Source organism: Bombina bombina, chromosome 3 (assembly GCF_027579735.1).
Source record: "Bombina bombina isolate aBomBom1 chromosome 3, aBomBom1.pri, whole genome shotgun sequence".
Taxonomy (NCBI): Eukaryota; Metazoa; Chordata; class Amphibia; order Anura; family Bombinatoridae; genus Bombina; species Bombina bombina.
Window position 1 is genome coordinate 1,213,609,374 of NC_069501.1, and position 26,099 is coordinate 1,213,635,472.

Here is a 26,099-nt window from a genome sequence, read left to right on the forward strand (position 1 = left end):
AGCACAGTGTTATCTATATGAAACACCTGAACTAACGCCCTCTAGCTGTGAAAAACGGTCAAATGCATTGAGATAAGAGGCGGCCTTCAAGGGCTAAGAAATTAGCATATGAGACTACCTAGGTTTAGCTTTCAACTAAGAATACCAAGAGAACAAAGCAAATGTGATGATAAAAGGGAATTAGAACGTTGTTTAAAATTACATGTCCAATCTGAATCATGAAAGATTCATTTGGACTTTACTTTCCCTTTAAGTTGATCTAAAAATACTTCTCCCTATTACTTTGCAGTGTATATACTGAAACGGCTGCATCCCATTCTGTATATACACACATTTCAAATCTTGATCACTAGTTACATGAGGAGTTTTGTCAGGGACTTAACATATGAAATCAGCCAAATAAAGTTGGTTGTTTAAAGCAGATACTCAATGAATTAAACAATAAAAAGACTATGTAAACAGTACAGAAAGAAGGGGGAAAAAAACGCATTCAGGATGTCCAGATAAACACAAATATGCCACAAGGATTACAAAACACAATTTTGAAGACTCAGCATTGAGATTCAGGGTCTGTTTAGCTAAGGTCATTATGCTAATTTATCCTTTTGAATTGCATTAGTAAGTCAGATGATTATTTATAAAACCAGTGGGAGGTACTAATCGGGATTCAGCAATGTCTTTATCCAGGAATAAATGTTTTCTGCAATGCAATCTGATGACAATTGTGCAGTGTTGTTTGATTACTAAAATATATGAATCATTTATATCTTACACAATATACTTTATATATTTCCAGTTGGTAGCAAGCCTAAAACTCATAGATGGAATACAAAAAAAGGTTTCTTCTCCATTCTTGTAAGTCAGCGATTCTGCATTTTTTTATGTTCCTTTTTGAAATATTTATACTGTAAAAACAGTATTTGCAGTCCAAATTTAAGCTTCAACTCATTTCATATACCAGCTATAAAATGCAGGATAGACAGACAGACTGCCCGACAGACAGACAAACAGATAAATAGATAAACCAGATATAATACAAAATATTAAACACTTAAAGGGACAGTACACTGTAAAATTGTTTTTCTATAAATGTATTTTAAATGACTTGTTATACCAACTGTGGAGTATAAAATATTTGAGAAATTGCATTTTCGGGTTTATTTGTGTATCTGAAGTAACTGGTTTTGTGCTTTGAAACCACCGCCTATTACAATGGGTTGAACTTCAGGTAATATCAGATCTCATTATGTTATCACTTTCATGTACACACACTTGCTTCCTTATCTTATATTTGTCTGGAACACCAAAGGTCAATACATAGAGAGAACAATGGAAAATTATCATTTTATTACTTAACTATCATGCCCCCACTGAGGGTGTAATCTCTTCTGCTGGCTGTGTTTACTTAGGCTTGTCAATAGCATATACGCCAGTATCAAAACTTTCAGTATAGGTTGGGAAACCACAAGCTAAATCAGCTATTTCAAATGCTGAAATATGAGTAAAGGAGCTACTTGCAACCAATTTAATACACTCTAGCAGGTAAAAAGGATCATTGGGAATAATTTAAAGGGGAGAAAGTTTTTGGGCGAACTGTCCCTTTAACAGTGAGTGTTCTTTAAAAGAAAATCAAAGTGTCCAAATAATAAATGAATCAATCCTCTTGTGCTTGGCAGACAGTCTGGGTTTCACTCAGTTGAAAAGGTTAAAAGTTATCCCTATGAGTCTTAAAATTTTCTCTTCTCTCTCCTGGTTCCTTTCCCAGAAATCTGCTCTCTGTCGAAAATGTGCAGCCTGCAAAATTGTGGTTCACACTGCTTGTATGGAGTCCATAGAAGCAGTGTGAACCACGATTTAACAAAGGAAACCAAGAGAACTAAGCATTAGGGAATACTTTTAACCCTTCCAACTGAGTGGAACCCAGACTGTTTGCCAAACAAAAAAGGCCAGCCAGCCCTGCGCTGAGAGGGATCCTGATTGCCTGTGAAGCCTAGGTGGCCAGTCAGCTAGAGGCTGTTGCTATCCAGCTTGCTCAATTAGCACTTATACATAGGGACTAAATTATCAAGCTCCGACTGGAATGATGCCCCTAAAGACCGTCGCTCCATAACTTGTCTGCCTGCTCTAAGGCGGCGGACAGAAACCAACATGATCGAATACGATCTGTTTGATTGGCACCCCCTGCAACCCGCCGATTGGCCTCGAATCTGCAGGGGGCGGTATTGCACAAGCAGTTCTGGTGAACTACTTGTGCAATGATAAATGCAGACAGCGTATGCTGTCGGCATTTATCGATGTGCAGCGGACATGATACGCTATATCGTATCATGTCCGCTCTCACTTTCATAAATATGCCCCTTAGTGCTTTATCCATTGTGAGTATTTTTATTCTGATCTATATATGTTTTGAAACTTTCTGCACCATGAGGCACCCTTCTTCTTTCAATTCCAGATAGCCCTTTGCCAGCATGAGGAGGCGCTGACTTATGGTGTTGTTTAGATTTACACAGCATACATCTGTTGGACTTTTAAGACTTTTTGTTAACAATTTTTATTGTTTTTTTATTGTTTTCACAATTTTAATTCATTTTATATATTGTGATTGGTTTTATGTCCTGTAATAGGTCAAGTATATGGCCTGCCTAGTCTAATAGCACCTCGGATTTATTTCAAACAAGATTTTATGGTTTACAGCGCCCCCTTAAGACGCATGTGATCTTAAGTGTCATATCCATTTAAAACTGAATTGTGTGGCCTAAAAATATTTTAACTGTAAAATAAACATTGCAATTTATTAATTTTTAAGAAAGGTACTTTGGTAAACGACTTATTTTCAGAGACTTCAATATCACATACAACTAACCTAGCATGATATGGCATCTGATAAGACAATGCCAAGGGATGTAATCTATTTAGTACTCCATGCTATAGATTAAGATGAGGATTCTGAACTAGATAATTTTACTGTTAAGAGTGTACTGGTTACCTTCTTTCTTAATATTAATCTTTCAAATCACTATTTTGTATGTGTTGGTTAACTTGGATATCTGAGGACATAAGAACACAGAGACATATAGACAACCAGAGAGGTGAAAGACAGACAGATAGACATCTGCAGATCAGAGCCAGGGATATGCACAATTACAAAGATAACAGACAAGCAGGTGCAACGTATGTATCCAGCACAGTCCAGCAAGGTCTTTTCTTCTTCATACATTTAGGTGTGTTGATTCCTATGGAGTCAAGGCAAGTTAGAGAACATTTGTTTGATACAGCACATAGGACCTACATATAGGCAAGTTCTACTCATGAAATGCAACCAAAGCAAAGGGAGATATTTGAATGAAGATGTAGACATTTTAATTGAGCAAATTGTTAAACGTGGAGGACGTGTCTGATGGCATTGCTACTCATGCAGTCAGCACAATAAGCTGGTGCACACTGTAGGGGAAGGTTTCCAGGATACCTTTAGTTTCAGTAGTGGTAGATTCTGCTCTAAATGGTACACAGGCAACACATGTACAATGATAAACTCTAACCAATAAGTATAACCTTGTTTTGAACTTGAGTATTGACAATAAATGATGGGACTGCAGAGGAGGGCAGTTATTGATTTTTACAGGTTAATAGAGGTAGAGTAGCACCCACAATTCTTATAAAATTTTCTTCTGTATCCTGACGGTAAAGTGAGTCGTGTGAAATTTGTTGTGACACATGTTATTTTGTTTTCTGTTTATTTGCTATTGTTTATTATAATAGTCAATGAAATGTTTCAAAAAGTATAACGGTGGTTTTTTATTTTATTTTTTATTTTAGCAGGTGTTCTAATGCTAAATTTTGATTGGATCATAAAATATTTCTGAATATCCTGTATGTACTTTGTAATAATATACAATAACAAAAATGAAATACTTAATACTAAAAACCTTCCAATGTCAATAGGGTGATGAGCATGTCTGCAGAATTGTAACAGCATACCTGCCATCATTTAGCAAATGCAGTGTGTAGGGGCAGCAGAACCTTAATCAGTGGTGGTAGAGATGACATTCTTCTGTAGCAATGGGTGAGGCAATCAGTGGATGGAACATTTGCCATAAAGTTTATGTATTCAGTAGATCATACCTTCAGGTGTAAAAATGTTGTGGTGTAGATACATAGAGCCTGATAATTTAAACCTCACAATTTCATGAGTGTTTTTTCTCGACGACCCTCACAGGGGCTGCCCTGGTGGAACTCTGCGAGTGGCGAGATGTCTCCTATTGAGAGTAATGGAGTTCACTGGAAAGGGTGCTCTGTGGAGAAGAGATAGCAGTGAACATGTGGCACACTTTAAAAATTAAATCCTGCAGTCAATATAAATCACATTATGCTGCTTTCTGCGTATAGCATCTTACAATCACCTATATTTTCATATGCATGTGTTTTTCTATTAGGGTTTTCAGAAAAGCTTTCCACCTTTTAATTGGTGAGAAAAAAACTGTGAGATCTGCAGTGAGAAAACCTTTACAGAATTACACTGGGATTAGAAAGACAATTTCATATACGCCCATATTCAGCCCATTTTACGAAAAAACAACAATTACACTTTGTATTTTGCTCTTTTAAGCATGAATTCCTTGCTTTTTTGTGCATCTGGTGTACTTAAATTACAATTTACGCTGTACATAGTTATGTCAATTTATTCCTGTATAATTTACCTACAAAATGTTACGTTTTTGATAAATTACGAGTTGCAGCGAACAATTTTGTTACGATTTTTGATGCACAATAACAATTTAATTTTTACCTGCTTATTTTTGTGTGAATGGTTCAACTATTTGTTTTGTATGATGTTTTAATTACAAATTTCATTGCGCACTTTTTATACAAAAATGCAGTATATGCCCGCTAGCGAGACACCTGGTTTTCAGGGTAAAAAGTGGCTTTAGATCAGGACGGAGAAGAATTTTTTTAATAATCTCGCCAGCCCAGAGACCTTTAGATCATTGTGCCCATAGAGCGCATATTTGTTGTAGGAAGGATCACTTGGATAAATAAAGCATAGTTTGCATTGCCTTGGTTACCCGGTAGGTCTGATAAATCATGAGCTATACAACTAGATTTCACATACTTGTAAAATTATCTGCAGTATTTCAATGTAATAATAGCTTATTCGGTGGCACAAAATTATCACTAAAATTGTTCTGTGTTCTCTTAGACAGTGTGAATGATCAGCACCTTCGCATCTCTAAAAATACTTTTCAGGACAACCATGGTTATGTGCAAACCTCTCCTGGAAATTAATGAGCCTATTGCTTTTTAAGTAGATAGAATGTGCAGGTGGAAAGGCTATTGGTTTATTAAGTCTTCCATTAGAACTGTCATTTATTTTCTTTAATGATAACCCAATATCTATTAGACTGTTCCAGCCCCTTTATTATGGTATGTGGTATAGTATTAATCATTTAAAAAAATGTATTATTTGTAGACTACATCAAATACATTTCTAATATTAAATATATCAGTGGATTTGTTTTTCCTTGTTTGGGGTCACATTCAGTTTATGTGGCTTATAATTTTTACTTAGAAATATTTTACGTATTCATTATTTTTTTTTATTATTTATGTATTTATTTATTGGTAAATACACCTTTTTTATTGTTTTAAATTTCGTTCCTATCCAGGCAGAATTATTGTTTATGCTTAATATTTCAAAACGTATAATTATTGCCATGTCAGTTATACAGTTTGTTGGTGTAAAAACATAAAACAACAACAACCTTTAATTCTATTATTTAATGCTTCACAAAAATATACTATTGTTTATTCATGCTGAGAAATATTTTTAGCAGGAAATGTAATGTATGTGTTAAATGTTTTTATCTTTCAGTCGTCCATTAAAATGAAAATAAATATTGTAAAATAGAATTTAATGGTTAACAGAAACTGGTAAGTTCACTAAGAGTTCCCATGATCTATCTGCATAATGTTTCAGTAACTCCTGAATTATTTTCCTATATTTTATTCTACTTCTAATGCCATATCCTTGTTCGGAAATTCATACACCACAGCAAATATATTTTTGTGGCATTTAATTACACCAAGTTGGATTTAATTTTATGAACCAATTTAAAATTGGCACGTGCAACTTTACTTTTACATTTTAAGTGTGAACTCAGTTTGAGCTATTTGTACATGCTATGTTTAGATTAATGTTCATATTTGCCATTTTTGGAATACTGTTTAGTGGTAGTATTTAGGTGTTAGTTTTGAGAGATTTTGTGTTCTAAAAACATTTTTTACTGGGTCCGTCTCTAGTCTATTTGCTCCTTTTTGGGGGTCTTGCAGAGGGCTAGATTATATAAAGCTCTCAACTTGGTGAGGATATCTAAGATATGTATTTTGGAATGTCAGGTCCCTTTAAAGAATTTTTATAAAAGTAAATATTAGCTTAACCCCTTAAAGACCTATCAAAAAACAAGCCTCAATGGGGCTTGTTTTTTGATAGTTTGGTCTAGCCACCAGTGGTGAGGCCATTCTGTTTCAGGAGGCAAGGAGGTCATAATTGAGCGGTCCTTTTGGACCAAAAAATCTTTAACAGCCAGTAATGTACAGGGTATGTTGTGGTCGTTAAGGGGTTAAGAGCTGTTTGTCTAGCTATGCATGGTTCTGTATGTACATTGTAGTACAACGCTCAACAAAAGCCCCCAAAGGTTTTTTTTTGTGATTTCTTTCCATGGGGGTGAATTTTTGATCATGAAGCCTTTGGTGACACACATTATGCTAGGTTTATGAAGTTGCATTTGCAGATTTTTGGGCTATGGGTTCACATAAGCAAGTTTGCTTCCACATATTCCAGAAGCAGCAACTGCTTTTTCTTTTTCTTCTCAACCAACTCAAAGGTGAGGAGATTAACCCCCACTTCCCCGACACTCGCTCGTTCTGGGTGATTGGCATGCTGTGGTTTTGCTGTGTGATGCAACGTCACAACTTGTGATTGCAGGCAGACAGGTTCACTACAAACTTATCCACCTACAGCCATGGTAAATGTTGCCCATTGTCTACTTTGGCTGTATATGATCATCATATCATCTTTTTTTACTTAGGTTTTTTTTCCTGTTTATTTCTTTTTCTTTTGTTTTGTATTTGTATTTTAAGGTCAACATTTTGTTTTTACAGTATATTATGCTATATACCGTTATTTAAGGGGAAACTACTAATGGTGTTTCAAAAGCATTTTGTGTTACAAATACAAGTATTTTACTGTTTAAAATATGTACTGTATAACTTGAAGTGATCTTCAAACTACCATTTAAACATATTTTGGTCATCAAAAGATTTATGTTGACTTCAAAGGACAAATAGACTGTAAGATGGATGAACATGAGTGCTATAGTCTTTATTTTATTTCCAGAAAAAAAAAACAGGGGAATTATATTTACAGTTTGTTTCCTATCCGAACCTTCACTTGTCAAGGGAATAAAATGTAATTGCTGCTTGTTAAAATTTAAAATCAGATCTACTGTCTGTACTTATTGCATTTTCACTAAAGGGACATTTATTGTCATTTTGCTATACATAAATAATATACAGTATGTGTGTATATATATATATATATATATATATATATATATATATTATATACATGCACAAAAGATTTGCTTAAAAAGTAAATGTTTTATTTATAATCAGACTCATTTTCAGAGGTGGAAATTACATAAAAAGCAGATAATTTTTTAGTACTCTGCATATTTTTCTGTGCATTACAAAAGGGATAGTCTAGTCAAAATTAAACGTTCATGATTTAGATAGAGCATGCAATTTTAAGCAACTTTCTAATTTACTCATATTATCAATTTTTCTTTGTTCTCTTGCTATCTTTATTTGAATGTAAGCTTAGAAGCCGTCCCATTTTTGGTTCAGCACCTGGGTAGAGCTTACTGATTGGTAGCTACATTTAGACACTAATCAGAAAGTACTACCCAGGTGCTGAACTAAAAATGGGCCAGCTACTAGGCTTACATTCTTGATTTTTCAATTAAAGATAGCAAGAGAATGAAGAAAATTTGATAATAGGAGTAAATGAGAAAGTTGCTTAAAATTTAATTTTGACTAGGCTATTCCTTTAAGCAATATAGCCCGTTCTATTTCAAAACCTTGCCATATACCTTTTAACCCTTCTAAAATATTGTTAATATTTATATGAATCATTTCATTAATAGCAAAAGACAACCCAAAGTCACCATATAGCAAAGACCATCAGTCATTAGAAATGGTTACAGTAAGCAGTTTGAATAGTGTACATAGCTTTATAATGTCCCATTTAGTCATATAGGTTAGATGAAAACAATAAAGGGATATCTATTCCCTGAAAAACACATTATATATATATATATATATATATATATATATATATATATATATATATATATATATATATATATATATTGTACAAAGGGATGTTCAAAAACTGCTAAGATCTATATGTGGCAAAATACAATATCAAACTTCACATTTTCTGGTTAAAGGTATAAATAAGTATCGCCTGTGAAAATATCAACATAAGTGAGAAAAATGAAAACCCCAATGATGCAAAGTGACTGCTCTTGGACCACCAAGAATATACATCAGATTATAATAGGAAAACTTAGGGGAAGATAAATTAAAAAAGCAAAAAGGGCCACTCTTGGACCCAGGAGAATATCACATATCCTATAATATTTTAATCTCCAATTTTAACTTAAAGGGACAGTCAAGTCCAAAAAAAACTTTCATAATTTAAATAGGGACTGTAATTTTAAACAACTTTCTAATTTACTTTTATCACCAATTTTGCTTTGTTCTCTGGGTATTCTTAGTTGAAAGCTAAACCTAGGAGGTTCATATGCTAATTTCTTAGACCTTGAAGACTGCCTCTAACCTGAATGCATTTTGACCACTAGAGGGGCATTAGTTCATGTGTTTCATATAGATAACATTGAGCTCATGCATGTGAAGTTACTCTTGAGTGAGCACTGATTGACTAAAATGCAAGTCTGTCAAAACAACTGAAACAAGGGGGCAGTTTCCAGAGGCTTAGATACAAGGTAATCACAGAAGGAAAAAATGTATTTTATGTTGACTGTTCCTTTAAATAAATTAGCTTATCTCTATGAAGCACAGGTTATTTTTAGGTCTCTTGTTACATACTAACCTTTATATGAGGGAGTACACTATTATCAGACTGTTTACAACATGGTATCCAATCACTTAGATTAATTTAGATGCAAACAAAGATAACTTTAATAAGTATTTATTCCCTCCTTTTCTATTGTATGCTATACAATAGAACATTGTTTTTCCCTTAAAGTGAAAGTAAACTCAGTCTTATCATTATTTACAAATGAAAAATATATAAAATATAAAGGTAAATTTAAGTCATCATTTTCTTGACATCGTTTTAGAAATAATTTTTTTTTCCAATTTCTTTTGCCCAAGTCATTCGGCGTTCCTCCACCTGCAATAAAAAATGTTTTATTTTACAATGACGAATTCCGCCGTATCTAACGGATTGGTTCCCCCATTGCCGTCTAAATCACTACGATAAACGCCCACAGCTTGTAATGTGCATGCGGCTAACTCTGAACTCTGTCTTTCTCTCAAAGTGCGTTTATGCAAGCCGCATGTGCATTACTAAAGGTAATCCCCTACTATTGTCAGATCACTTAAACAGAACTAGAGATCCTACCTATTTAGTTGAATCCCTTAACTGAATCTCAGCGGAGATCGTAATATTGCGCATGCACAGAAATTAAGTCCTCGAGTACAAGCACGCATCCTTTCGCATACAACGGCGGGGACCGCTGATCACTGTAAGAAGGATAAATCGGGAAGAAAGCGAGGGGGCGGAGGAACATACAGAATAATAAGATCGGTATTATTAAAATACAATGGAACAATAACATTTTATTTCCTATATACCCCACTTGGAGTGTAATTTCTTCTGCTGGCTGTGTTTACCCAGCTTAACTATAGCTTGGACTTAAGGCCAGAAACTTTCAGAATAGGTGGAGATACCACAGGCTAAAGCAACTATTTCAAATTTGAATATAAGGGTAAATGAAATACTTGTAAAAAATGTAATACACTCCAGTAAAGTGGATCATTGGGAACAAATTAAAGGGGATACATCTTTTGAGTAAACTGTCCCTTTCAGTGCCAGACTATCTAAAAATTACTGAAATTATAGGCTCTACACACAGTTATATAGACAAATATATAATTAGGACATTTGATGTTAAATATTTGCCAGTACCCACTTGAAATCAAGACCTTTATGGGGACATGAAATGTTAAGTTTGTTGTCCATTTAGAAGACAAAGGGAAAAAACAGTAATTGGAGTATTGGATTTTACTGAAAAGCTTGATATTTCTATTTTATTCTAGAAGTTATAAGTATTGTTATGCACCTACTTTTTATCAACCAATCTTACATACACTGTAACCATCCCAATTAGAATTGTGATAATATTTCTTTATACATATAAGTTCTAACACTTGAATTGATAAAACCTGCTGATTTATCAAGGCTATTACTGCTATATATTTCCCTGATTAGCCTCAACAGATGAGAACTGCAAAAAAACTAACTTTATACTAATATTAGTACCAGGCCTAATCCTGTCAGATAAGTGGTGGAGTTCAGATATGGAAAAACAATTGCTGCAAACCAAATGTTATTTTGTTTTTGAAATGTTGCTTACACGTTATTCTATGGCAAGACAACAGAAATATCTTGTAATTACATGCCAATTACTGTCCCTTTAAAGAAACCAGGACATAAATAATAGTGAGAATGACAACAGAACACAACGCCTAAATCCGGAAGATCCTGCAAGTTGCAAGATACTGATGAGCTCTGTATAAACAAAATGCTAATGCTAATAGCAGTAGTTTAGTAGTTGTTAAGCGTCCTGATCTATTTTGGATTATGGATGGGCAAAAGTTTCTAAAAATTCGAAATTTAAAACGAATTTTGATACATTCATTAGTTCGAATCGAATTTCGAATGTTTATATAACATTCTAACATTCTATTTTCGAATTTTGGTTTTCAAATTTTTCAATAATATTCTAAACTATTCGTTCGAATAATAGAATGTTTAGCTATGTATTCATTCAATTTTGAAATGTAATATTTGAATGTGACATTCAAATTTGAAATAGTATTTCTAGTCTAATACTGTGTTTTATAAATGTAATACTCGAATTCGAATGTTACATTCGTTTCGAAAGTGGTATTCAATTTGAATGTGACATTCAAAATAGTGTTTCTAGTCTACAATTGTGTTTTTATAAATGTAATATTTGAATTCAAATGTGATATTTGAATGTAACATTCGAATGTGACATTCGAAAACAGTAAATAGCATCGAATTTTTAAGAATATTTGTTCTTATCAACATTCTATTATGTAATTTGAATTTCTACAATAACATTCATTCTAACATTCGAATTCGGATATAAACACATTCGCCCATCCCTACTTAGGATCATAAAAACGTAGTTAATGATAATAATATTTGCATGCTTTTTTGTAAGATAAAGATATTATATTATTCTTTTGTATTTGTATTTTCTATTTTACTAAGCAATATTTTATAAGTCCCCAAACTTTATTTCAATGTGCAAACCTAACATAAATCTATAAAAAAAAAAATCAGCCACAATACTCTAGCTACATCTGATTGTTTTCTATTGTGTACTGAGAATAAAAACCTATTACTGATAATCACTAAAAACCACACTGAAGTTCTTTTTTCTTTCTTTTTTTTTTCTTTCTTTTTTTTGTTCTCAGACTTTGGTACATACCATTATAAGATTTTTGGTTTTTCATTTAAGTGGACTTTGACTTCTATATAGAAACAATAAAAAGTATTAATTGCTCTTCTCTTTATAATATATTTTTATACACCTTGTATAGCATTAATCCCCTCTTACTGTCCTTTTTAAGCTTTTGTACAAATAATGCAGAATTTTATATATGATCATTGTGAGTCAGGGTAAGTAAGGCTCCCGCGTGCCACTTAATAAAGTCCTTAAGAGCGATTATACAGAATATGAATTATTCACAATTTATAGCTTAATACATTTTAGTGCAATTTATATCTACGTTATTATTTCTACAATTGAGTGAGCATTTTGCAGTTTAAATTCTCATTTATGTATGAACAATATGATCCACTTAGACTGCCATTATTTGATCAAGTATTAAAGGGATATTAAACTGCTAGGTAGAACTACAATAGCATAGTTCTACTCACCATGATATTATTTTTTTCTCCTGTGCCTGCAGATATCTTTGAAGGAGTTGTTTTATTTTAACCCATTCAGTTGCTAGTTTATGAATCTCTGCTTCTTTATACTGGATGCCACCATCTTGCCGCACATGTATTCTTGCACTTTGGCAGAAAAGGTGCACATTTACAGATTAGTGATGGTTTTGGCTTTTTCACAGCTGTAATATGCACTTCAATATCATCATTTTACTCAGTTACATGGCAAGTATGAAAAAGCTCTCAGGAGCAATGCAGTCCCTACAAAAATGTAAAACTCCCACTCTGAACTGTATTGCATGGTATGGTTTACAGTCACTGATCTGTGAACACATATTGGTTCATTTCAGAGTGCGAGAATACTTAAAGGGATGTGAAACCCAAAATTGTTCTTTAATTATTCAGATATAACATTCATTTTTAAACAACTTTCCAATTTACTAATATTATCAATTTTGCTTTATTCTCTTGGTATATTTTGTTGAAGGACTAGTAATGCACTGCTGGGAGGTAACCAAGCTCACATGTTCTACCAATGGCAAGAGGCCAAACTACAAACAAGACAGGGATATCAGCACAACGTATTTATTATATAAAGATAAGTTAATATATGTCATCATAAAGATGCTTAAACAAAGTGCTTATCAAATCGTGCATACACATAGCAGGCAGGTATTTGCAAACCTATAGAAGACAAATGAACCAAAAAAGTACTCAGAAGCGAATGTATATAGCAAACCTACATGTCAATTCAGAAACAATTGCAGATTAACACCTAATTCTCACTTTAACTAACAAGACAACACCTCCACTAGGGGATGGTTACGCACTGAGCGCAAAAATCAGCCATCATAGTGATCTATGTCTGTTAGTAACACTATTTAGGTCTCAAATAATACCAAATATCAAAAGAATGCAAGCCAATTAATTGCAAACAAATGTATTATTGTACACAAAATTATTAGTACAAGGGTGACCTAATGGTCAAGTATGGTAGCACAGACTAAGGGGTTGTGTACAACTCCTATTTCAGTGGGCACCACTATCTCTAGTATAGTATTCGGTGTCATGAAATATAATTACGTGGCAGGATCTATGTACACACTCCCAAAGCGAGTCTTAATGTACCATAACGATATAAGTGGCATAAATAGTACATAATGCAGCATAGATAAACTGCAGCAAGTGATAGAGATGGATAGTTCATTGGACCCCGTTTAGGAGTATAGACGGACTTGGTGTAAGTACAGTGTGTTTAACACAATTAGATTGAATTCTCCATATGATTATATCGTGACTTGAACACACAATGTCCATAAGCAAGAAATGTGAATTGAATTACTTATGCCAACAGATACAAACGTTCAGGCGGCTTGTCTCCTTCTCGATGCCGACATCGGGCTCCAAAGGGTTGTTTGATAAACAAGCATGGCCATTGGCAACTGGCATTTAGCCAATAGGAATCCACCTTAGTTGCTACAAGCTTGTCAGTCTATACTCCTAAACGGGGTCCAATGAACTATCCATCTCTATCACTTGCTGCAGTTTATCTACGCTGCATTATGTACTATTTATGCCACTAATATCGTTATGGTGGTTATGAGTAGTAATATTAATATTGTAGTTGTACCCAGGAGTTTGATGTTCCTTTAAAAATATGTCTAATGAAAAAACTTAATACATTAATTATGCTGCTTTGTTACAGCTGTTTATTTTATTTATTTTTTATGATTTTTTCTTTCAAACTATGTTGACTTTATAATGTTGGCGGTAAAACTGAATGGCAAAGCGATAATTCAGCTACTTGTAAGAGATTTGGGCTTTTGTTTTGCTATAGGTTTAAATACCTGATTCCATTTTACAGATGCTCAAAAATGTCGTGAGATGTTAATTGTGACCATATCGCATTTTCATTTAACGATCAGTAATTTGATAGTTTGTAGGGAAAAAAAATATCATCTGAGACTGAGTATGATATATATATATATATATATATATATATATATATATATATATATATATATATATTATATTCATATTTTATTAAATATGGGTGGTTTTAGATGTTTTTTTTCACGTTCTGTAATTTTAGTTGGGCATGTTGATCTTTACACCTAGCTGAGGAAGCCAAAAACATACAAGCAGAAAGTTAAAATTGACTCTATATAAACTGATATTAAATTGTTTCTCATATCCCATTGACTTCAACTGGCGCTGTAAAACATAAACCATTGGCTTCTACTCAAATTGAAAATTTGACAGCTTTGTAAACTATTGTAGTTACAGTTACAGGACTGATATAATATGTAGTGGGCTGGTTATAACAATGAAATAACTGCTACAGGAAATTAAATTTTCATTATTCATTCTACTGGCTATTTATTATAATTATATAGTCAAAAGAACAATTTGATACCAGCAGAGATTGTGAAATCACATAAACATTATTTCTACATTGTCAAAAATATAAACCACTTAGCTCTTTTTATTTTAAGTAATATATATATATATGTATGTACCTGTATGTATAATTTTTTTTAAATATTGACAATTTTAATAAGTAATATATAAGTATTTAATATATCATTTTAAATAGTACATAGTACAACATGTGGGGTAGGAGCCCCATATGTTTCTTTGTAATTTGGTTTACGACTTGTTAAACAGTTAAATTGTTAAAGGGACAGCATTTTTCTTTCATGTTTCAGATAATGCATAATGTTTTAAACATTGGTCAACAGCTAACTCCCAGTAGTGCTTTACTTCTTCTGAGCCTACCTAGGTATGCTTTTCAACATAGGATACCAAGAGAACAAAGCAAATCAGATAATAGAATCAAATTAGTACGTTGTTTAAAATTGTATGTTCTTTTTGAGTCGTGAAATAAATGTTTGGGTTATATGTCCCTTTTAACTGAGCAATTGTGATCAGTCCCAAATGGCTGTAGGACAAGAAGGCTCTTAAAACTTTGGGGCTTGGTTAGGAGTCCGAAAATCAACACAATATTATTTAAAAATAAGCAAAACTATACATTTAAAAAAAAAAAATGGGCTATATAAATGGATCATCTACAAAACATTGATGCAAAGAAAATTCTAGTGTATAATATCCCTTTAAGTTTCTATGAGGCTTCTCTCTCAACAAAGGCGTATGCAGCATGTTGCATTAGGTTATGCGACCAGAGTAATTGCAAGAAATATAGAGCTAGAAATAGATATAAAACCAGAAACAAAACACCAACACAGTGTAGCATTCTCTATAAACAAAATCCAGAAGTACATAAGGATAGTTCACATGTTATAACCTGGAAGAAGTATTTAAAATGTCACAGAACTGGGAGATGCTTCCTGGGTTTTACTGTGACAGAAAGGCCTTTCTTGTGTTCCTCACTTGGTATTGTAGTCTTGCACAGCTTCTTATAGTTAATTCATAATTAATTGAGGCTGGAATTACAGCAAAATAAGCTTAATCTCCTGTATATATGTGCACAGTCCAGATAAAATGCATTTTGCCTCATCTTGAAAAAGATAAAGTTTTGTTTTAGGATGCAAACTGGGGACACAATTTTACAAGGAACCAACTTTCAGATGAGGCTAGAGCATTAGGCCATATCCTTGTACAAATAGTATTGTAGAGAAGATAACAGTCTTCCATTGTTATGGCCTCTTACTCCTCAATGTGCAATGCAGTAATTCGTATTACAGGCCAGATAATTCAGTGCTACTGGCTGCTTCTGAGTTCATGTATAGATAGTGTAGGGTCAGGGATAGGGTTGCCACCTCGGCCATGTTTTCCTGGACACTTATGAGTTACACATGCTGCAGGGTAAGCAGAGGGGAACATGCATTGCACACCTAAACAGCACATGAATAGTGACCCTGGATAGCACTATTCATGTTCCTCCCTGCACACCCTGCAGCATGTGTAACTCATAAGTGTCCAGGAAAACATGGCAACCCTAGTCAGGGAACAGTTTGTGATGTGTATCTCAGTGTAGTTAGCTGAAGTAAAATGCTAGGCCTGTATATCATTGGATAGCCTTATGGTAGACAAATTGTGGCACATTTGGACGTACATTGTATTGAGTTCTGCAATGAGGTGTACCTAGGCACACTTTATACACCAACCACATGCCCACAACTGGGTCTCACAACTTAACATCAATCCAAAACTTCACCAGTCTCCTTTCAGTTTACATTTTGCAGTTGCCATGGGGCACATTTGTAGCATTCTCATTAACCTAATTCTTTATGACTTTATTGTATCTAGCCAAATATAATCTTTCTCAACCAGAAAAACATAAATTTAACAAAACATATGTTGCAAAAAATAATCATAATCTTGTTAAGCATTTTTAAAATGATTACTTTTACTTGTATATGGCTGAAATTGGGTATATGCAACCTCTTAGAAAAGTACAAGTAGATATTCTTTTGAATATAAATACTCTGAACTGAACTGGTTTATTTTATCTTGCACATCTTACATTATATTGCAGATACATACTTTAGATCACTGGTGTTATAATCTGATTTTAACTGGAACCATAGTTTTTCAATACAATATTTAATACAAGGCAAGATAATGGTGAGGCGAGCAGCCCTTTACAAATGAAAGAAGAGGAAGCGTCTTGCTGCAGAGTAAAATCCAAAACTTTATTCCAACAAGTTAAAAATGAGAACACAGCATACAAAAATGGTAGTGGTGAGGGCAGCACAACCGGCTTACGCGTTTCAGCTACGAACCAAAATGCGTAAGCCGGTTGTGCTGTGCTCACCACTATCATTTTTGTATGCTGTGTTCTCCTGTTCAACTTGTTGGAATAAAGTTTTGGATTTTACTCTGCAGCAAGATACTTCCTCTTCTTTCATTTGTATCCTGTACCAGTGCCTGGTCTTGTCTGTACATACATCCTCTACTACGGAGCAGGTGGAACTCTTCTTTTCCCTGATGACATCACTTTTTATGGCGGAGGACTATCGGAAGTGACGTGTTGGACGGTGGTGCTTGGGAGCTGAACGTGGATCGGTGGAGGCATGATCGTTTTTTGAGACGGCAGGCAGCTAGCCTTAGAGCGAATACCGATGTCCTCAGTCCGATCTTTTCATGGACCACACCATACATAAGCACTATCCTACAGGTGACACTGTACTGTGTATGTCTGGTTTCAGTATATGGAAACGCACTTTATTATAAGTGTCTGTGGAAACTTTGAATATCTGTAAACTGCTTGTTTAAAGGGTTCACTGTGAGTAATTAACGACTTCCTATTTGGACTCTACCTTAGCAGGTGCTTTCCTAACTTATAGCAGCACTTTAGCAATATTTAGCACAAAGATAATCTTTAAATTATCCATAACCTATTCATAACCCTAGTCTGTCCTCTATTTTTATGATTCAATGTGTCTTCTAATTTGTATGTGCTATACATTGTACTCTTTGTGAAGGGGGGGTTGTTATATTGTTTTCACCATAGCAAAAAGTGCTTTATTATTTTTTTTAAATAGCAATTGAAATTATATATATATACTGAAGCTCTCCATTTGCTGCCTAGTTGTTCCCTGATTTATAGCTCTAGATGAATAATGCAATAAATCATACAGCAATAATATCCCACTAACACAAATTCATGTAGCAAATGGTACCATTAATACCATTTCAAAGTACATTAACTTGATCTTTAGATTTTTTTTTATATGTTTACTGCTATGGTAATTTTAAAAACAAGTGCACATTATAGTTATGGGGCGACAAGTGAAATTATTTAAATTAAATTGTGGAAAAAATAGAAGCAGCATTGTGATTTAAAAAATTTAATTTGGTAATATATTAATATATACATTAACCTTATATTTTAAATTTAATTTATTTATTTAGGTGTCTGAAAGTCAATTTTAAAAGCAGTTATAATGTTTTGAACTTTGAGTGTAAGGTAATAATCAGTATTTAAAGGGATACTGAACCCAAATGTTTTCTTTCGTGATTCAGATAGAGCATGCTATTTTAAGCAACTTTCTAATTCACTCCTATTATCAATTTTTCTTCCTTCTCTTAGTATCTTTATTTAAAAAAGCAGGAATTTAACCTTACGAACCGGCCCACCTTTGGTTCAGCAACTGGGTAGCACTTGCTGATTGGTGGAAAAATGCAGCCACCAATCATCAAGCACTATCCAGGATTCTGAACCAAAAATGGGCTGGCTCATAAGATTACATTCCTATTTTTTCAAATAAAGATACCAAGAGAATGAAGAAAAATTGATAATAGGAGTGAATTAGAAAGTTGCTTAAAATTGCATGCTCTATCTGAACCATGAAAGAAAAAAAAAATTGTCCAGTATCCCTTTAAGCTAAAATACATACATATTAAAGAAAATAACGTTTTACTCTACAGAGATAATATATATATATATATATATATATATATATATATATATATATATACACACACTATAATTGCGTTTGTAATGTCCATCGCCTTCAGCAGTTGTGAACGCATCCTCAATGGAATGTTGGCAAATTCGTCAAATTCTGAAAATGGCTGGGTAGTGAAAGAATCCACTGAAGTTGGATTCTTTCACCACCCTGCCATTTTCGGAATCCACCGGGATGCAGCGTAAGGTGGATTCTTTCACCACCCTGCCATTTTCAGAATCCATTGGGATGCAGCATAAGGTGAATTCTCTCACCACCCTGCCATTTTCGGAATCCACCAGGATGCAGCGAAGGCAAACAGAGCATTACCTAAAAAAAAAAAAACACCGCCCGCACGAATTATAAACAAATAAAACGAACCTCCCACACAAAGTATTAACACCTACACCGCAAACCCACACAAAGCAAAATAATAAAGTAATTAACCCCTTAATCTCTTAACCGTCAACCACCCACATTGCAATAAACCTAATTACCCTATTAACCCCTAAACCACAAAACCCCCACATCGCAATAAACCTAATTACCCTATTAACCCCTAAACCACAAAACCCCCACATCGCAATAAACATAATTAACCTATTAACCCCAAAACCACAAAAAACCCACATCACAATAAACATAATTAACCTATTAACCTATTAACCCCTAAACCGCAAAACCCAAACATCGCAATAACCCTATTTATCCTATTAACCCCTAAAACGCAAAACCCCCACATCGCAATAAACCTAATTAACTTATTAACCTCTTAAACCACCAAAACCCACAACGCAAATAACTAATTAAATTACTAAGCCCCCTAACCTAACACCCCCTAAATTAACACAAATTAACTAAACTCAAAAATACTAAAGTTACACTAATATTACAGAAAATAAAAAACAAATTACCAAAGTTTACAAAATGAAACCTAATCCCTATGAAAATAAAAAGCCCCCCCCCCAAAAAAAAACACCCCCTACTCTAAGAATAAACTACCAATAGCCCTTAAAAGTTTTTTTTGCAGGGCATTGCCCCAAGATAATCAGCTCTTTTACATTAAAAATACACAAAGTCCCCCCTAACAGTAAAAACCCCCACAATAAAAAAAACTAACACTAAAAAACCTAAACTACCCATTGCCCTAAAAAGGGCATTTAGCTCTTTTACAAAATGCTCACCCTAATCTAAATTAAAAAAAAAATAATTAAAAAACCTAAGTCTAACCCCCAGGTTGGTACTCACCATTCCTGAAGTCCGACGGAGAAGGTCCTGTTTCAGGTGGTGAAGTCTTCTTTCAAGTGGCAACCTCTTCTTCCAGGATCATCCGGCGTGGAGAGGAGCTGAAGACAGATGACCGCGGAGCTGAAGACCGGCGACCCTGGAACTGAAGACCGGGGACTACGTAGTCATGGAGCGTGGAGGATCCTCTTCGTACGATCGCCACCGTACACTGAATAGTGAATTAAAGGTACGCAATTAAAGATGGTGTCCCTTGAATTCCTATTGACTGCTTTGATTATTTAAATTCAAATCAGCCAATAGGATGAGAGTTACTGAAATCCTATTGGCTGATTTAATCAGCCAATAGGATTTCAGTAGCTCTCATCCAAAAATGGCAGGGTAGTGAAAGAATCCACCTGGATGCAGCGCAAGCTGCATCCAATTGGATTCTTTCACCACCCTGCCATTTTCGGAATCCACCTGGATGCAGCGTAAGCTGCATCTTGGTGGATTCCGAAAATAAGCAGGGTTGTTCTATCACCACAATAGATAGACTGCCCTTCCGAAAATGGCAGGGTGATTCGGTGGTTCCGTCACCACAATATACTGCCCTCTGGGCAGGCTTTCCCACTAGTGTGTGTGTGTGTATGTATCTGTATAGCTATTATATATATATATATATATATATATATATATATATATATATATATATAGCTATTATGGTAAACAAACAGTACATTAGCTAGATACAGTATTTTATTAAGGTATGTTGTTTTAAATAAAGACCTTTACCTTGTCATTTTGTCTGTTGTGTATATATAGTTCTTTTTTTTTTTTTTTAAGGTTTTTTTTAAGGTTTGAGCTTGTGTTTGATTTGCTGCCTAAGAGTATTAAAAGATATGACTTTATTTAGAATTTTATTTATATTACTTTGGTCTTATTATTTTTAAGCCCCGCCCCTGCCCGCCACATTTCAAATGTTTGCTGCGGTGGGGGAGGGGTGTCCCTCTTTTGAATTTTTAAATGTTTGGAGGTATGCAAAGGGAACTGCAGAGCACTGCTGGCATGAAGTGGAAACATCCGTCAAGCCAAGCACTGCTGATTGACTTATCAGCTGTATCCACTCATTTGCTGGAGTCGATTCAAATATTTCTAATATCTGTTCCTGAATACTTTATTTTCTGTCGATTTTGGAATCGTTATCATTATCCAAAATTGCTTCAGCCGCTAAAAGCCCACAGCCGCAAACGAGATTTCACTAGAAACATCCCAGGATCAAAATAAGGAATCCAAGCAAAACTGACATATATAATGGGTCTTTCACACATCTAAAGGTGACAATTAAAGTTGTTTTCAGAAGTGTGTAAGGGAAATCATCTTTACATGTGTGAACTTAACCTAATGTAATGTGAATTAGATATGTGCATGGCGAAAAAATTTGGTTCGGTTCGGATCGATTCGGAATTTTTCGAATTTTGGTTCGGATCAATTTGAATTCGGAAAATTTTGAATCGATTCGGTTCGGATTAGTTTCGGATTCATTCGGATCCGAAGAAATTTGGCTGGATTTGGTTCGATTCGGTTCGGAAATTCGGAATTTCGGTAAGTGTTAGGTAGGATTAGAATAGTATTATGTACTGTATATTAGGTGTAACCCATAGCAGAGTGCTATGACCTAATGTACTGTACAATACTAGTGTAATCCATGGCCATCCGAATTTACCGAATAAATCCGAACTAATTCGGATTTATTCGGTAAATTTGGCAGTATTTTAATTTCGGAAATTCGGTTCGATCCGAATCTCCGAAATTTGCCGAATTTCCGAATCGATCCGAAACGAATTGCACATATCTAATGTGAATCCATTCTGATTACTGCTAAACAATATGTATGCTATTTGTATATAAGCATCATGGCATGTTTGCTCAATAATTATATGGACATTTTAAATTTTTTAAAAGGTTTTTTCATTATTTCCAAATATTGATTGAGAAAGCACCATGTTCTGGTTTGGTGAGATTTAGTTCAAAAATCAAGAACAGTGCTGGAAATTAGAAGAAAGTGGCAACAACTGATATCATCTTCTAGAATGGAATTATAACAATTCTCGCACTGTCAACCAGGAAACTGCTAAGTGACAAGGTTTTAAATAAATTAGTACGTACTGTACAACCCATGTTTTAAAACATCCTTCTCATTGTATAGTACAGGGTTTCTCTTTACCACATTTCAAACAAGGTAGAACGGTAAACAGTGAAATCCCGGTCACAAGGATATGATTCTGATTGAAATCCCATTTATGAAGACGACAGTACCGGAACTAACAATCATAACAATGCAAGTGTGAAATAGAAACAAATAATTACATAACGTGATTACTACATGCCGCTTCCCTTTTCTTACTTTTCCGGCAGATCTAGCTGTATGAGATATGTATTAAAGGGAGTTTTTAATTTCATATGATTGGCAAGTAGACAAGGATTAAGAAAATTATTATATTTAGCCAGTGTGATACAGATCACTTAAAGGGACACTCAACTCAAAATAAACTTTATGATTCAGATAGATTATGCCATTTTAAAGGCACACATTCTAATTTGCTTACATTATCAAATTTTTGCGCAGTCCTTTTAAATGAACACTTTCTGGGAAACAAGCCCCTACTGAGCATGTGCAGAAACAGGGTATACGTACATCTGTGATTGGCTGATGTCGTCACATGATACTGAGGGCCAGAAAATGGGAGAGAAAAAATCTGCTGCTTATTTCAAATTTAGAATAGGTGTTAATGCATTGTCTTTTTATTATGCACTTTTAAATTATGCAACTGTACTGCTTTTAGTGGTCCTTTAATGTACAATTATATTCAGCATTAGCTAAACCTTTTATTGTACAGTATATCTAGAAGTAAAAAGTAAACTTTAAAGAGACATGAAACCCAAAAATATTCTTTCATGATCAGATAGAGCATGCCATTTTAAACAACTTTCCAATTTACTTCTATTATTAAATTTTCTTTATTTTCTTGGTATATTTTGTATAAAATTAGGGATATAAGCTCAGGAGAGGGCACGTGCGTAGAGCATTATATGGTAGTAGTTTTGATACAATGTTAGAGTGCTACATAGCAGCACTATTTTCTGTCATTTAGTACGCAAGACACCTACCTAGGTAACTCTTCAACAAAGAATACCTAGGGAATGAAGCAAATTTGATAATATAAGTATACTAGAAACTTTTTAAAATTGTTTTCTCTTTCTGAATCACAAAAGTCAATTTTGGGATTTAATATCCCTTTAAATACGTATTCATATGTAAATTTGTGTCCTGCCCACTGCCAAAAGGCTTTAATGAATTAAAACCATATATTGATATATACATGTGTCCATTTCAGAATGTCTTGCAAATGTCCAAAATAATAGAAATACTCCAAATTGTTTTGAAATACTTGAATATATATATATATATATATACACACATTAGCTAGAGAAGAGGGCACTAAGAATATATATATACACACATTAGCTAGAGAAGAGGGCACTAAGAATATATATATATATATATATATATATATATATATATATATATATATATATATATATATATATATATAATATATATATATATACACACATTAGCTAGAGAAGAGGGCACTAAGAATATATATATATATATATACACACATTAGCTAGAGAAGAGGGCACTAAGAATATATATATATATATATATATATATATACACACACACATTAGCTAGAGAAGAGAGCACTAAGAATATATATATATATATATATATATATAAACAAGTTAACGTCCAGCACCAATTCTGTCCTCGATAAGGGTGCAAGCAGCCGCTGTCTCACCTTGACAGGTATTAATGTGTAAAATAGAAATGGCTGCAGCACTCCAAGTTGTTTTTTATAACATTTTTATTACAAGCAGTGAAATACAGGCGACGTTTCGGGCCTCTGCCCTTTCTCAAGCCAAGTGATTAGTACATAATCCAACTCCACCTTTTATAGGCAGTCCATGTGACACAACACAGGTGTAGATAATTACAATTGTGATAATACATATTCTTACAACAGAATAAAAATAATCAATAAACAGTGATTTTGTTTTATAATCATAACTATGCTTTTTTTATATACAAAAAACTTGTGATTTTCAATTTATGTAATTCTTTACACACCTTCTTATTTTTAAATATTTAGTGTTACTGTGGGGAAAATATAAAGTGACCTTAACAGTTCATTTTCTTGTCTGTGAATTATGTGAGATAATTTCATGTTAGTGATTTTTCATTACCATTTATTTATACTATTAAGAAAAATTTTTTTATTTTATTAAAAACAGTAATCAAACTAACAACTAAATTCTAATCTTGCAAGATATGTTTTATCTCTGATGGATGTTAAACAGGGGAATGCATACACTCTAATATTGTTTACTATATGTAAACCATAACAACAGCATTCAAAATAAGATCCTTATATTTTTACAAACAACCTATTTTTTTATTATGTTATTCAGCACATCTCTTTTTACAAGTTGTTCTCTTTTCTTTATGTGAATCTTGATCTAAATCATAGAAAGAAAGTTTACAGTAAATTATCATAATCATTACAGAAACAAAAACAGGTTATAGTCTTTATTTAAACCTTTAGGGTGCATACTTTCTAGTCTATTGATCCAAATAAACTCTCTCTGCTGTAGTTTTTTAACCCTATCCTGTCCCCTTCTCTGTATTGGAACATGTTCAAGGATTTGAAACCTTAACTGATTAACATTATGGTTTTTCTCTTTAAAGTGTGCAGATACAGGTAAATCTGAAATGGCCTTACGTATGGTGTATTTGTGTTGTGTGAGTCTGTCTTTCATTTTTTGGGTAGTTTCCCCTATGTATATTAACCCACAGGGACATTTTAGAGAATATATGACATGATCCGTTTGACAAGTAAACAAACCATTAATCCTATATTTTTTACCCGTGTATGGGTGGACAACCTCACTTGCCTTTAATCACACAGCTACAATGTGAACAATTATAACAGGGAAAAGTGCCTTTCTTTTTTGAAAATGACATTCTTGTCTTACTACTACCTATGTCAGTTTTGATTAAATAATCCTTTAGGTTTTTAGGTCTTTTGTATGATAGCAATGGAAAAGATTGAAATTCCTTTATATCCTGATAATTATTTTTTAAAATATGCCAATGTTTTTTGACAATACCAGATATCTGCTTACTATTGACATTGTATGTGCTTACAAATGGAATTCTCTCCATCTGTTTGGTTTTCAATGTTTTTTGTAAGAGTTGATTACGAGGGATTTGATTGACCTTTTTTAATTCATCATCTAATATTTTTATCGGGTAACCCCTTTGTTTAAATTTTTGTCCCATTTCAAGTAACCTTCTATTGCATACATCTTCATCACTCACTATTCGTTTAACACGAATGTATTGTGATTTCGGTAGAGATTTAATTGTATTTTCTGGATGACAACTTGTATATGATAGAAACGTATTTTTATCAGTTTTTTTAACAAAAAGATCAGTTTTAAACTTATTTTCTTCTATTGCTACAGTCACATCCAGAAAATCAATGCATTTTCTATCATACTGCATAGTAAATTCAATATTAGCCGGGTTTGAATTAATTTGTTTTAGAAACGCCTCAAGAGTATCTTCATTGCCTAACCATATCATAAATACATCGTCTATATAGCGCCACCATACGCAAGCATGCTGTTTAAACAGTTCACTAGAATAGATGAAATCATCTTCAAATGTGCCCATATATATGCCTGCGTATGGTGGCGCCATATTAGCACCCATAGCGGTGCCTCTCTTTTGCCGGTAGTACATGTCACCAAATAGAAAATAATTGTTGTTCAATACAAATGCCAATAATTCAATTATAAAATTAATTTGTGAACCTGTATATATTTGTTCCTTAACCAAGTATTGTTTCACTGATTGTACACCCCCTACATGGGGAATACTTGTATATAGATTCTTAACGTCTAAGGTGACTAGAATAGGGTTTTCTTGGCCATTTAATTTAATCTCATTTAGCCTATTGAGGAATTCAGTAGAATCCTCCAAATAAGATGATAGTTTGGACACTATTGGTTTAAGTATTCTATCTAGAAAAGTGGCTATA